This window comes from Rhinichthys klamathensis, unplaced genomic scaffold (genome assembly GCF_029890125.1).
Source record: "Rhinichthys klamathensis goyatoka isolate OS25496 unplaced genomic scaffold, OSU_Roscu_1.1 h1tg000111l_1, whole genome shotgun sequence".
In the NCBI taxonomy this organism is placed as follows: domain Eukaryota; kingdom Metazoa; phylum Chordata; class Actinopteri; order Cypriniformes; family Leuciscidae; genus Rhinichthys; species Rhinichthys klamathensis.
In genome coordinates this window covers 13,266,586-13,282,532 of record NW_026606649.1, presented here as the reverse complement: position 1 = coordinate 13,282,532, position 15,947 = coordinate 13,266,586, and the positions used below count along the sequence as shown (strand labels likewise).

General features: G+C 37.5%; 1 protein-coding gene across 1 annotated transcript in view; it reads right to left on the bottom strand.

Annotated features, from left to right (window-relative positions):
- The window catches only part of s100v2 (S100 calcium binding protein V2), a 240,591-nt gene that overhangs the window by 155,310 nt on the left and 69,334 nt on the right, over positions 1–15,947 (bottom strand). The gene's annotated exons all lie outside the window — the stretch shown is intronic.

Here is a 15,947-nt window from a genome sequence, read left to right as displayed (position 1 = left end):
CAGTAAATTCAACATTGACATCCAGGAGCTGCAGGAAAAGTAGTAGATTACCGAGCATAATCTCCATCGGCTGTTAGTCGACCACACCAGCAGGGGGTGCAAGCGCGTGTTGTTGACGAAGACCAGAGCAACAGTTAGTGCAAGCCATTCATTCATAAAAACTTATTTACAAAAATGTAAGTGTATTTGTGATTATTATGACGTCTGTTTTATGTGAAATTCAGTGTGTTCACGATTACTTTTCCTGTGTAGCCTACATGCATCTTTCTCTACCATGAACGATAATGTTATTCCCCCGATGCGGACAGATCCAGTGTTACATTTGACATATTTCTCTTGGTTGTTTAGTTGCCTTAACCTTATATTGCAGCGATGTGCTGCATGCAGTACTAGGGTTTGGTTTCCCTCAATATGTCAGGATTCCCCTGCTGGACATAAACGCTTAACGTAGCTTAATGGACATAAAAGACCAAACTCGCAGGCTAGCAGATGGACTCAGAATATGAATTTAACGCGCAAAGTTTAATGCTGAGCGTTTCCCAGTGATATACTGGCATAAATTTGGTTTGACATTGGACATTCGCACATTTAGGGGCCGTCTCTAAAGTTACATACGAAATTGGTATACACGTTTCTAACTTAAATACCATTTGAAAAGAACGACTTACAGTCATAAAACCAACTGTAAAGTGTTCATGTAGGTGTCAGGCTCAGGCATAATGCGCAATTTATTCAAATAGATTGAAGTTTGCTATTGAAGTTAGAAACGTTTAGGCCTATAGGACTTGTTACTTTAGAGACGGTCCCTAAATGTGCGAATGTCAACCCAATTTTACATTTAGTCTTTTAGCTGGCACTTTTATCCAAAGCGACTAGTCAAACTAACAATATAGAACAACAATATGAAAGTGCTACTTCCCAGTTTAATCTAATGCAGTACATGTACAATACATACTTTCCAAATAAGGTGCGAGTTTGGTCTTTTATATCACTGTAGTCCATTAAGCTACGTTAAGCGCTTTGTCCTGACGGAATTCGGGGAATCTTTGAGTATGATGATGTATTGAGGGAAACAGATTATAATCCCGTTCACTGTAGAAAAGGCTGATAACATAAGGCTACACAGGGAAAGTAACAATGAATGAAACATAAAAACAGCTTTTGTGCCTTTATCATCTTTTCCGCATATATACTGACCCAGATAATCGTCACAAAAAACATAATGCATGCTGAGTTTTTATGAATGAATGGCTTGCGCTAACTGTTGCTCTGGTCTTCCTCAACAACACGCGCTTGCACCCCCTGCTGGTGAGGTCGACTAACAGCAGATGGAGATTATGCTCGGTAATCTACTGCTTTTCCTGCAGCTCCTGGATGTCAACGTTGAATTTACTGTCGAATTGAGATATATCCAGCTGCAGACCCGCAGCACCACCAGTTTCAGAACCCCAGCGCCAGAACCGGAAGTGAGGGAGGGGCGGAATTATTTACAATGACACAAGCATGGTTATTTTTGCAAGTATTTGAAAATATTTAAAATTGTTGCACCTTTTAAATAATATTTAGGGTATGTTTTTATTACACAGTGAGTCACTGCTCGTTGTATGAACTATAACTGGTATGTGACAAATAAAGAGCAAGACAGCGCTCGTGTTGTTTGAAGACGTGAGAGTGCGCGCGCGCGGCCAGGGCTCTCTCTCTCTGCTCTGCCCTGTCATGCGCAGCAGTCATTCTATTCTACATCACTCACCGATCAAAATAGGCTTTGGCGGGACACAAATTTGCTTTGGCGGCCGCCAAAAAGCGGACGATCTGACGGGTTTTAGAAGATTTAATACAACCTGAAACTAAAAAACAGACCCGGCCTCTATTTGCGACCGGCCTTTATTTACCCAGACCTGCAGCCACACCAGGCGTGTAAAAGAGACAAGTACGGTACATTTTTATTGTTTCTTTTAAAACAATGCCGGATTTTCTCTCTCTTTTTAGATTTTTGACATTATTTTACATAAAGAAAAATGCATGCTGCACATGTTCTTGTGAAATAAAGTATATTTTATATAAAATGACCATAAGTTTCAAGTATTATTTTTCACCATCATGATCAGGAAGTAACTCTCATAATACAATGAAACGGATAACTATATAGAATTATATTACACAAAATCAATGTTTTAAAATGCTTATTGTACTATACCTTAATGTATCATTATAATACGTATAAAGTATGACGTTTCGTGTGAAAAAATGCCGTTTCGTGTCTAAGCAAATTACGCTCCAAAACGTTAGGTGGCGTTACTCGATTTAGAACGTAAGCTCCGCCCCTCACTTCCGGTCCTGGCGCTGGTGTTAGAACGTAAGCTCCGCCCCTACTTCCGGTTCTGGCGCTGGGGTTCTGAAACTGGTGGTGCTGCGGGTCTGCAGCTGGATACTATTGGTCGAATTTGAACCACTGAATTTGTGGAAGCGAATTTGCAAAGCGAAATAAAATGGACCGAAAACCACCTGTTGAATATTATAGGTTGTATTTTTAATCAGTTTGAATATTTTGGAAGTGAAATATGAAAGGTGAATATGGATTATTGAAATTTTACTAATGAAAATGTGTTTGAAATGTTTTGATTTGAAATATTCACAGCTTAAATATTTAACCATGCTAAATTTCAGCCTATAAAAATACAAGCCCTAAAAATACAATGCATTAAAATACAAGCAGGGTTAATGCAATGCATATTTTTTTCAAGTAGTACAATTCAACAGGCTTTTTGTTTCAAAAACATTTGGGATTATTTTACTTCCATAAAATAAATTCATAACGCAAGAAGAAAAAGAGCATACAAGAGACACAAAAATATCAAAGTTATAGGAAATCACTAGGTAGTATTAATGCATAGAATAATGTTAAACGTTGAATGTTGCAATTGACCTGTTTAGTTTCTTTGCAATATTGTAAAGGACCCTGCAATCTGCACTGGATGAAAGCACTGAAATTCCCATGTTCAAGAACACAACAAAAATATTAGTTACGGGAAACGTGAAAGCAGGGAAGTGTGGTTATTGTTTGCGTAGAGTTCTCTGATTAGGGCGCTAAATGGGAATCAGCAGATTTTTAGACTAAACAGGAGACAGACGTAATCAAGGGCATTATACTGAACATTATCTCTGGCTTTCTTACTGATGTTTTTGTCCTTCCAGAATCTTAATTAAAACTGCACTGCTGAAATGTTGACGTAATGCTGACTACAGGAGGAACTAGCACTGCCCATTATATCAGTGCCAAACATAGTACCAAATCATTGCTTTAGGTCAAACAAAAAGCATGTTCAGTGCCTTGACTTCCTCGTTGTGTCACTGTCAGCTTAGTTCTTACTGACACTAGGGCTGTGCTTTATCATGACACTGTCTTCACGCCAAGGCTTGTCAGCAGCTCATCAGTCCACGGCGTCACCCCTAAATGAAGCCGCAAATTTTGCTGTTTAACATTGGCTTGAAGGACTGAGTCATGGCTCATTCAGCGGCTGAGGGGACTGTGTGACCTGTGCTGAGTTTGAGCTTCACTGATTTGTGCATGTGAAGGAGATTTCATATTAGATTATTGAAATGAATGTATGCAGGTTTGCAAGTTCCCAGCATCCATTGCAGATTGAATTTTGTAAAATAAATCAAATAAAATAAAAAATAATGGCCAATAGTGGCCAAAGGTGATGTCTGGCCTAGGAAAATTTGAATATTCACCCTTTATTTAAAATGCATTAAAGATTTTCTATGCATATTGTATAATTATGCTTGGAGTCAATTGTTTTACTATAACGCAATGAAACATGCCAAATTGTGCTTAATTTTTGGCCAGGCTGTCACAACGAAATTATGAACACATGCAAAAACAAGAGAAAACCAATGAAATAATAACAATTAATTATGGTGCAGTCAGTGTGCTTTTTCCTGTGCTTTTCCTGTGCTACAGCTTTTTGTTTTTGCCAAATAATTTTGTAAGATACCTTAACCATGTTAGAGTTTTGATTTTCCTTTGTATATATAAAATAAATATACCAAAAAATGTATGTATATATATATATATATATTTTTTTTTTTTTTTTTTTTTTTGATTGTTTAACCAAGGGTCATATAGAACAAACAGCATTTTTGGCCACTATTAAACTTTATCATTCACTGCAGTCTAATGGTTAAAGGTCAAATCAAAGTAGACAATTCCTATTGTTTTATGGAATATTGCATTATATTATGAATTTTTATTATAAATAATTTCATCATGCACATCATTATTTTTTTTTAATTCATGTGCCCTCATAATGTTCAATCAAAATAACTTCCCCTCCCTCTTGCAGCGTCTTCTCTTCTCTGATGACGTGTTTACTGGCGCAAGGGCGGGGCAACCTGTCAATCACATGTGATTGCAATAGCAACCAATCAGGTCCCGTCCTACAATTTTTTCTTGTTCGATGAGCCGTTTCACTCAGATACACATAGAAAAGAAAAATCTATTGCATCTTCTGTTTAATGCTGACTTCAGCGGGGTTATGTTCATGAATTTATGCACACGGGCAAACAATTTAGTGGTTACAACTTACAATCATGTGCTTCTAATAGAAAGGGATCCTGTTAGACAGAGTGACCCAGAAACTGCAGAGTTGATATCGCACTCTTGCTGTCTCAACAATGCTCACTTGAGCCACTTAACCTTTGCCTGCAAGGATTCCCCCCACCATCTGCTGAAACCCTTTTACAAATGATTGATGAAGTCCCTCGTATTTTGAACACCCTAATGTTCTGACCTTTTTAAAGGATACATTGAAAAATACATTTGATAACTCTTTGTATTGTATAAGATTAGGGAGCTATAGTGTCAATCAAAAGTGTAGACAAACTTGACTAGAGGTGATTTTCATGAAACATTTCTTCTTATTATCAATGTTGAAAACTGTTGTGCTGCTTAACATACCATGATTTTTTTTCCCCAGGATTCTTTAATGAATAGAAAGTTCAAAAGAACAGTATTTATTTGAAATATAAATCTTTTGCAACTTCATAAATGTCTTCTGTCACTTTGCGATCAATTTAACCCTTAAACGCATACTTCGGGTCTTTAGTGACACTACCCTCGTCCTCATTCATTATTTAAAATTAGACATAGTATTCCTCAATCAATTCATTATAAACAATATAACAAGAATTTTTTTTGTAAAAATTGTATAGGGTCGCTAACGACGCGAGGTGTGTAACAGTGTAAGTATATATATTTTTTGCACAATAATAGTTAAATCTTTGATGACTGAATAAGTACAATTCACTTTTATTCCACAAGGTTACAATGTCTGATACACAACGCTAAAGTGATGTTTCATTCAGTTACTGCATGCAGAAAACAAAAGAATAGGAAGTATCATCAGCAAAGCTTGAAATGGCTCAGCGATATACTGCAAAGCAAGTACTGAACACAATCAAACATTAGTGTCACTGTCATGGTGGATCTGGTGAAGAAGCTGTCTGCGATCAAAATATTGATTTTTAGGATGTTGAGAATGTTAGTTTTGTATTATAATATAAGCCAGATGCTGAATGTAGGGAAATGAGCACTGATGAGGATGATGGTATAAAACATCTGCTCAAACTGAACCCTTCTAGGCTCCAAAAGGTAACAAAATATGCTTTATTTTATTCTTCTGTAATTGTTACTCTATCAGGAGAGTTTTGCATTATCGCGACAGGTAGAGTTCCATCCGTGTTAGATATAGATCCGGGTCAATAAAGTCCCGAATATGTATTAATGATTGGCGAAACATTCATGCATTTAAGGGTTAATTCATCTTTACTGAAATTTGAACAAAAATATAAATCTGCATTTAAAAAAAAATAAAATCTTACTCCCAACTTATGAACAGTTGTGTACCTTTTAATGCGTACCATTGTTCATTTAATATAATGTGATTTAGTTCAATTTAACAAAGGCATTCTTTTCATTCCTCAAGCTCTCTGCAGTTCCGCCATAAACCTCTAGGGGTTCACAAACCAAACCTCATTTGGGAATCCCTGCTCATTTTCCAGAGTAGACTGTCTTTGCAGTTGTGAGTTACTTTCAATGAAGAGATCTTCATTTAAAAGCCTAACTGGTACTGATCCTATAGCTTGTGCTTTCTATAACATATCAACTCAGTATGAAGTTTGTGTACAGTTACAATTAAGCAACAATGCATTTTCTGTTCCTGTGCATCATGATATCTCGGTGTAGGCATTACAGCACAAGTCAAGGTTAGCTGAAAAGATATTTCCTCTTTCCCAAAGTGTTTTTGCTCCGCTCACTGTAAACAGAACATTCCGATCTCATCCAGAGGCAGCATATGGGAGGAGTGTGTCTGCTGCTTTTGCTATGGCCAATAGAAGTGTTCAGCAGCACAAATATCTGTGTACATTTCTGCAGCTCGTGCTGAGCCCTGAGGTTATTTTGATCGTATCGCACATGAAATCTGGCACAATGTGTCAATGGATGAGAAACAACACTGTCTCAGTGATGCAATAATGTGAGCCTGCAGTGCAGCAGTCAAATTTGTCTATTTGGTTTAGACAACAGTTTGTCTCTGAGGATTATATAATCAAGTTTTAATCTAAGTTTTTTTTTTTATTTACTAATTTTTGTATGTAACACGTATGCTAAGATTACCATTTCTTGTTTTGAAAAATGAACACTAAATGTGATGATCTGGACAAATCCCATTTCCCTATTTTTTTATCAGTTTCTCTGCCTTGTTTCGGTTCTCTGTGACTGAATTTGTTGAGACATCTATTAAAAATTAACAACATGTAATGTGACCTTCAGTTCCCCTTTTAAAACATTCACAACTGGGTTGCTGTGCAGAACGGATTTCGACAAACTGTTGGTTTTTACTCACAGAACTTTTTTTTTCTTCAGAACTTATATAAATATATCTTACTCCATTAATCCAGGCTTCAGTGTCACACAATCCTTCAGAAATCATTTTAATATGCTGATTTGCTGCTCTCAAGTTGCATTTGTTGAACAAAGATGTTGATCCAGGAACATGTACTTGGTGAAATCACATTCATCCATATGGCACATATTAGCCTATTGGCCTTTTCTAATACTTATAGGTAGTGCTTTACTGTGACCCACAAGAAACCAGAAAGCTCAGGACATGCTTGTATACAAATAAATTAGATAAATAAGGAGCTGATGTTGTGTCCAGGTTTAGATTTGCTCTCTCCGTGTTTATGTCTTACCCAATCTTCACAAGCCCAAGACATTGCCACGCTCCATAAAAGGGCTGACACCTGCATTTTACACAGAACAGGGAAGAGTCAAGACACATCAGCCAACAGGGGATGCTGGCATGAATTCACAGCGTGATCACAGCATGCTCAAGCCATCCAACCAATGAGGTGGAGCGTGATCAGAGTCAGCCACCAATCAGAAGTCAGAAACATTTCAGCTACAGTTGAGACTGAGTGTACACAAATATAGGGGAAGTAATGTTCTCAGCCTCAAGCCAGGGAAGGATGACGTGGGTGGGGTGAAAAACTGCAACTTGGCAGAACACAGGAAGAATGAGAGTGAGGAAATGGAACATTTAGAGGAATCTGTGGGGGTATCCAAATGTGCATGCATGAGTCAAAAGAGCGACATCATAAATAGAGTTCGAATTCTGCCTGCTCTGTACATTTTTTGGAATTTAGCATTAAGTTTGTCCTCTAAAATCATTGATGTTTGATAGCTCAGAGAAAAAAATAGTATTAATAAAATATTTAATACAATAGATTTTATGATATTATTTTTATTGTATTGTATTGTATGATTTTTTATATTATAGTGTATGATGTAAAGTTTCACACAGTTGTAGCTCATCATAAATTAATATCAACATTATCCACTAACATATAACAACCACAAAGGGACATTTAGAACATTATATGTAATTTATTCTTCTTACTTATTCTCCTACTTGGATTGATGATACTTTATCTAATGTAGCGAAAGTTTTACATTTTTGTAAGTGTTGAAATACTTTGAATGGGGCCACTTTGAAAGTATCTATTGCAGGAATTAAACTGCACACCATATGATAGTTGTAAGCCAGAGGAACAGTCCGTTTCAGCTGAAGCTTATATACATAAGCACAACAGAATATCATTTTATCACACATAATGATGTTGGGAAAGAACAAACATTTGGGATTCCTTCTTCAAAATAAGATTCATATTAGAATCTGACCTTCTAACCTGTACTAACTGTTCTAATTGTACTATATTTGCTAGAACATACAGTAGCCAAACAGAAAAAAGGGTGTGTGTGAGAGAAACCAAAAGATAAAGAAGGACGACAAAAAATAAGGGAAATCCCGAGCATGCATCAGGTGAATGGAAGCTTGCAGAACACTGCTCAACCAATGACATGCATGATTATGTATGTTTAGCCAATCAAAGGAAGGCACAGTTATGCAGCCAGCCAAGAAAGGTGCTGTCATGGGCTTATGTGGAAATTTTGAACCTGAACACATATAACTTGATAGTGGGACTTTTTGATCACAGCAAGTTAAGTGAAAATGAGTTGTCTCTGAAGAGTACTCAGAATTCCCATCTAAGTTTAGTCATCAATTGCGACAGGCTGTAAAATGAAACTGAAATTGTGGTTGAAAAAGTTTATTCTGTCTATCAACCTTAACTCACTTAACCTCAGATTCTGCTTCTGAGCTCAGAGAGTTGGCATTAGTACGAATTATTTCCCCTTTTCCTCGAAATCATTTCATGCATGTGAACTGGAGCTGTTTTTGTTTTTGTTTTTTTGTTTCTGTAGTACTGCCAAGTAAGCCCAGAGTTCAGGCATACCAGAGGCGTTTTGTGTTGGGAGGCTGAAAGTCATATATGGCCTCTGGATGCTATACCGAAATGAACACGGATTGTTTTTAAAAAGGATTTTTCAGTTTACCGTTTGGACTACACAATGCACCCAATGCTTGGTTTATGACAATAACTATACTCAAATTCTCCCTAATGGTCCCCAAATCCCTGTGAATGTTTGGTCTGAATTAAACTTATCACAATTATCTGCTAGATTTAACCACATAGCCTTTTTCAAAAACATTTTAGTGTATTATAGGTCAGTCCTGAGCTAATGCTAATGAATAAAAGTTATAAGAGATAAGATGGCAGACTCTAAATACTATTATGCTATGTGGTCAAAATATTACAGTGTATATAGAATATGATGATTACACATACCGATTGACATGTAACACATTTACACGGTAACCACATCATTCGTTTTTTTTAATGTTCAATCTCAGCTTAGTAAATGGGAGTGTAGTACATTCTCTGAAATCTAACGCAATTTAAGAATGAATAGTGTAATAAAGTGTTTAGTGTAATAAATAATGACTTAAACAACTACTTATTTCCATCTTCATAAACGAAGGAGTTTTTACATTGCAGCTGACTAATTTCTCCCTGATTGGCTGGAAGGCACATATTGCATTAGTTTGCACATGGATGGTTATTCTGTACTCATGTTTAGTTCCAGCCCATAGTTCAGACTTACTGGTGATTAATTATTAATGTAGTGGTTAGGTTTAGTCAGAATCTTGGGAAAGAGAACACTCTCTTAGGTGTGACATTACATGATGACGCACTAGCACACAGTGAACTACATCAGCTATGGGAAGCAGGTATAAAAAATAGCTTCAAATATCATTTACTGATTGGAATTTTTTTTTTTTTACAACTATATTAAAGCTGCAGTAGGGAGTTTTGAGAAAACGTTGACTTAGCCTGAAAATTTTAACAAGCACAACTTACAGGTCCCACCCCCTTGCTCTCTGCTGCGCTACAGCCCTCCCTCCACAGCTCGTCCCCCACAGCGGAGCCTGTCGTGAACGTGCAGGCTAGTAAACAGGGCCACCGATAACAGCGGATAAAAAGTTATATGGCACATTCACTAATAGGGACTAAACGTCAATAATATGCTTTACATTGACTATGGCCTGCCAATACTTTGACTACAAACTTGGTCCTCAAATCATTATGTATTTTGCAATACATGTAACTTTATAACGTTGCACTCTTTCTATTAAGTTATAAATAGCTAGTAAGATAACGTTAATATAACGGTAACTAACGTTACTGTAGTCTATGTAAGTAATTATTCTAGCGATATAATATAATGCTATATAAGGTGTGCTAGTACATTATTTCAGCAACATGACAAGCCAGTGAATTAGCAGGTTTCAATTGTTGCTTAGCAGAGTGCGTGACATTTTATCTACATGTTATGCGGCTAGAGTTTTGACACCGAGTCAATGGGCTCTGTGTAATTCTTTCTTTTTCGCCTGTTTATCGTCATCGGTCTTTTTCCTTTTACCTCTTTGTTTTATGAGCAGGTGTCACTCGAGAATTGGCAGTTTAGGTTGTTTCTCCGTCATAAGCACAGCTGCAGCACGCCGGCAATCTTGAGTTTGAACGACGGCTCGCGCTCCGGCGCTCGCGCTGTGCAAGAGAGGGGTGTGATCAGCGCGTACACGAGGGTGATTGACACTGCTAAGACATTCCTCCTGGCTCTGATTGGTTGTTTCTGACCGGGAGCGTGTATTTCTTGCAAATGGCAATAGGACCAATGGGAGGAGCCAGAGGAGCTTGATTTTTTCACAGATTATCTGTCTCATATTCTACTGTCAGGACATAATGACAGTTTTAACAAATATGTAAAAAATATTTTTTACAAAAGTTACCTACAGCAGCTTTAATTGACAGATTAATTAGCCTGGGAGGTATTCTTCAGAGTTTAGTTGAACTATATTACTAAATGAAATACATACATTAGTCCATTATCAACTAAAATACCAAATACCCAAACTAGTTGTTAACCCTTTAAGACCGATGGGAGCGCCGGCGCTCCCGTTTGCGTGTGTCTGTTTAAAAGCCTATATAAACTGAAACCGAATTGCTAGCTCAATCATTCTTTTTGCATACAAAACCAGAGATGTAACATGTTCAGATCAAGCCTCCAACATGCCCATGTTGCGTTGTTTTCACCCTCTAATCAGTCTGTACAAACTGCGTAATATGCGTTTACAAAAAACCCCCACAAAAATGCATTGCACGTCTTTGCACACATGTTCTGTAGATCTGCGATTGATAGTTACGTCTTCCGATGGCTCATTGAGGTATCACGTTCTGTGCACTATGACCCCCGGGTGTGTCGCATGTTGTGACGTCACAAGCTGCGTCATTTGACCATGCGTTTGACTCGCGTGATTTTTTTTCCCCAAACCACTTCAGCGGAAATCCCGCCCTGCAGCCGATTCTAAAGTTTTCATTGGTCATGTCAATCACTGTACAGATTGCCCCCAGGCTCTGATTGCCCCTAAACACTGATCCCTAAACCTACCCGTTACTGTAACCTAAACCAATGAAATCGGCTGCAGGGCGGGATTTCCGCTAAAGTGGTTTGGGGGGAAAAAATCACACGTTTGACTCCCGTTTGACTCCCATTTGCTATATGTTCCTTCTTATAGTTATTGTCTTTTTACCATTGCTTTATTTGATCATTTCTTTCTCCTTTAGACACTCACAAATACAAGCACATTCACACACACACACACACGTGCGCGCACGCACGCAACGTTATGTCTAAACGAAAGTACACGGACGCGGAGGTTTTGGAAATACTAATTGCGTCCAATGACGATGAACTATACGTCTGCTCATTAATTTATTTTATATTTTAACCAATTCAATGTTCAATCAAAATTCAAAAGCAAAATGTTATCTGTTTGACCACAAATGTAATTGAATATTTTACATGGCATTTCCCCTCCCTTTTTTTGAATGAGTGTAAAAATTAGTGTATCTTAAAAACTAATTTATGTAAACAGTTCAAATCAATTCTGTATAGTTTTAAATTGTTTTATGCACGTTTTTCACATTGACAAGTTTGAGGTTGACATTTATCCATTTTTTGTATTGAATAAAATATGTAAAAAATAAATAATTAAAATTGTTTTTCTTTTTGTTTATTGCACTTTTGAGATATTTATCTAGTTACTATTGATTTTTTACAAACATAGCCTTAAAATTGGGAGAGTAAGGATTATTTTGATGTATGGCATATGAAAATGCTCAAAAGAATGACAGCAGCATGTAAAAATACAAAGATATACTCTGGGGAATTGTTCTATGGCAGGTCATAAAGGGTTAACTACACTATGTAGAGTGGTGTTGTTAGCTAGAAACTAGAATTTTGTATATGTGTATCTTATATGTTATGTTATGCTTTTATCCAAAACATTTTACAGTGCATTTTAAAGACTTGCATTTGATCAGTATGTGCATTTCTGTGTTTTCTGGTGACTGAATCCACGAATGTCAGGTTACTGGTGTCATGCTCTACCTCTACCAGTTAAGCTGCAGAAACAGGTTTACTGAACTTATGTTTCACCTTCAGTGATCCAAAAAGAACAGTTAGCAGTTATACTAATCATGCAAGTTGCTTCCAATCAAGTGTAGTCAATCAGTATTTTACATGACAGAATAAAGAGAATACAATAAAAGTGATAAAAGGTATATTTACAGTAAATTCATTTAATTGAAAACATAAAACTGAAAAAGCAGCAGTAGATCACCCAAAAATGAAAATTCTGCAATAATTTCCTCAACCGTCCTTCTGTCATTCCAAACCCATATGACATTTGTTTTTCCCCCACAGTGGAATACATAACTGGAGCTTTACGACACAAAATCACCATAAAAGTACTCTTCTGAATCCATATGATAGTTTTCTGTGAGAAACTGAATGCAAGTATTTAATTATATGGTAGTATTTGCTGAACTGTCATAACATTTTGTCTTTGGATCAGGGGTGCAGAGTTTAGCAGGGTTTCGGAATTGGACATTATTCATACTGTCACATTATTCATAAATTATTCAATTCATACTGTCATTCAGTAAAAATAATAATAAAATAAAATAAGGAAATAATGTCACAATATAAAATTAAGAATACATTTCAAAATACAATTTTTGAAATGTGACCTGACATGTTTTTGTGATGGTCACCCTTGTAGTATTGAGATGCATGTGTATAGCTATAAAAGGGAAAATGGTGTTTTGTGATTTATGCTTAAAATGGACACCATACATGTAAGGATTTGGTCTAAATGTCAGGGTTCCTATGTTTCATTGTGTTTTTTTTTTCCTGTGACCCAGTTTAGACTTTCCCGCATTCATGGAGTGGGTGCTGGTGCTAGTGAACAACAACTCCCTGTTCACCATCGGCTTGGCAGAGGACCCCAGCCCCACTCCACATCCAGAGACCTGTTAACCGTCGACGACTGGCACGATGGAGATAAGAGAGTCCACCACAGGCAAGGAAGACCTACCTGCCGCGATCGACGAGCCTAATCCAACAGAGAGGACAGGAGAAGACATCGACCTGGAGCCTGCGCCCCTCAGAGAGTCTGACCACGTTGTGTGAGTCGGAAGCTCACTTCTCGGAAGCTCGTCGCCGCTTTAAGAAATGTTGCTCGACCAACCTAATTAGACACTGGACAAGTGAGCCTTACCTCTGTTTTCTATCAGGAACACTATCGTCAAATATTGACAGTTAGCATACAGTTAAGATTGGCGGTATGGTTCTGTTCTGGGCAAGAACTCCCTGCGCATCCATGCAGCCAGACTCGCGATCCAAGACTCGCGAGTTTGTGATTGTGGGGTCCGCGTTAAAAGGCCGCCACAAGAACCTTAGCGACATTGGTATCTGAATGAACGAGTAAAATACGAGTAAAGAGTTAAATAGAATAATCAAATGTCTAGATAAATGATTATATAAATGACCAAAAACTAATTGGCATTCCAACCTACATTTAACGTCACGATAAAATGCAGTCAGATAAAAGTAAATTGGAATTAATCAATCAATCAATCACCTTTTATTTATATAGCACAATAAAAGCAACAGTAGTTGGCCATTGTGCTGTACAACAGAATAAATATCTTAAAAACTAGACCGTCCACAAAGTAAATGATAAAGGGAGTTTACATCAGAAACACCAATTCAACAATTCAACATCAAAAATCAAGGGCAATTGTAAGCCAGTGAAAACAGGTAAGTTTTTAACTTAGATTTAAAAACAGACTCTGTGGATATTAGTCTTAAAGATACAGGATGACTATTCCACAGTTTTGGAACAACAACAGAAAACGCACGGTCACCTCTCGTCTTCAGTCTTGATCTTGGAACCAGCAGCAATCTTTGTTGAGATGACCTCAATGATCTAACAGAGTCATTTAATTTCAAAAGATCAGAGAGATAGGTTGGAGATAATTTGTTTATGGCTTTAAAAACAAAAAGCAGTATTTTAAAATCAACTCTATAACAAACTGGCTGCCAGTGCAACGAACGCAATATTGGGGTCACATGATCAAACTTCCTCGTGGCAGTCAAAAGTCTGGCCGCTGCATTCTGAACCATCTGAAGACGACTAATATTGGATTGACTCATTCCAATATAAAGAGAATTACAATAGTCAAGTCTAGATGAAATGAACAAATTAATCACTCTCTCGAACTCTGTAAATGTTAAAAATTAAACTACTTAAACTACTTTTAAACAACTTGATACTACTTGATACCAGATACCAATTAAACTACTTACGGAAATGTAGCCTGGTTAAAACCAGACCATTCTCAGTTGTAACTGAGTTATGGTCTGGCAAAGCGTCATAGACAAATCATTTCCAGAGGGGCGTCACCAACGGACGTCGCGGATAGACCTAAAACCAATCAGAGCGATGAAGGAGATGACGTATGCAGAGCGGCGGAAAAACATATCCGAGTGTTGTTCTTTGCTCGGTTTTTAACAAAATGGAAACGTTCAAATCGCTTAAAAAAGACGCGATAGCTGATTCGAACGAGTGATGTTCGACGGCGGCATCCATCTTTGTAATGTAGGCTACAAAATCTGCTTCAAAATCCCAGCGCTGTCGTCATCGTGTAAAGCCCGCCCCAACGTTTCTGATTGGTGCCTCGATTTCGACGGATTGGAAATGGGCTTGAATGAGCTCTTTGCCAGACTAACTTTCAGAGCAAATCTAAATTTGCCGGAAGTTGTCTGGGTTTTCCCAGGCTAACGGAAATGACCGAACGTGAAGTAATCCTTCACCTGCTTATCGCAAACTGCCGTTGGGCCGATTGGGTGGACCTTACACCTTCTTTCCCCTTTGGAACTCATTTGCACAATCTAAAGCACTTTTTTTTAAGTTTTACCAATGCATTTCTCACTTTCCAAACCTTTAGCAATATTCTAAACAAACGGAGTCCAAACAAGATGGAAAAAGATTGAACTGTCATGCATTCATTCATTTGTACATTAACAGGTGAATTTGTGTAAGATGTTGCACTACAAATAGCTGTAACTGAGAATACTTATTCCTCTAAATAAGTATGAAATGGATGTGTGTAGTTTACATCAGTTTTACGGTTTTCAAACATAGTTTGGAATGGATTGGATGGAACATTGTAGCCTCCCTTTGTTTCAGCGATTGCTCTTGCATCCCAAAAAATCCTAAAGAATTTTTATGCGGTTATCTTCAACCTTAGAGATTAGTCTCATGATGGGTGCAGGACAGAAACTGTCTGTGGACCAATGAGAAGTCCTTCCCGTGCTTGAGGTGTCTGTCAGTTGTCCTAGCATCCTTATCTGATGGTGTTGGACCACCAAGTCCACCTAGATCCAATCAAAATGTAGCAAACCTTTCTCCACTGTTGCAGTAAGAGAGGGCCCTGCCATAAAACTGTAAAACTGGAATGTGCTGTTCCCTACATGTGGTAGAATGTATTCACATAACAAGGTCAGCATTCTTTGTTTCTCAAATGATGTGCATCACATGCTTGTATACGGAAGCTCCAATAAAGCATATGCTATGATG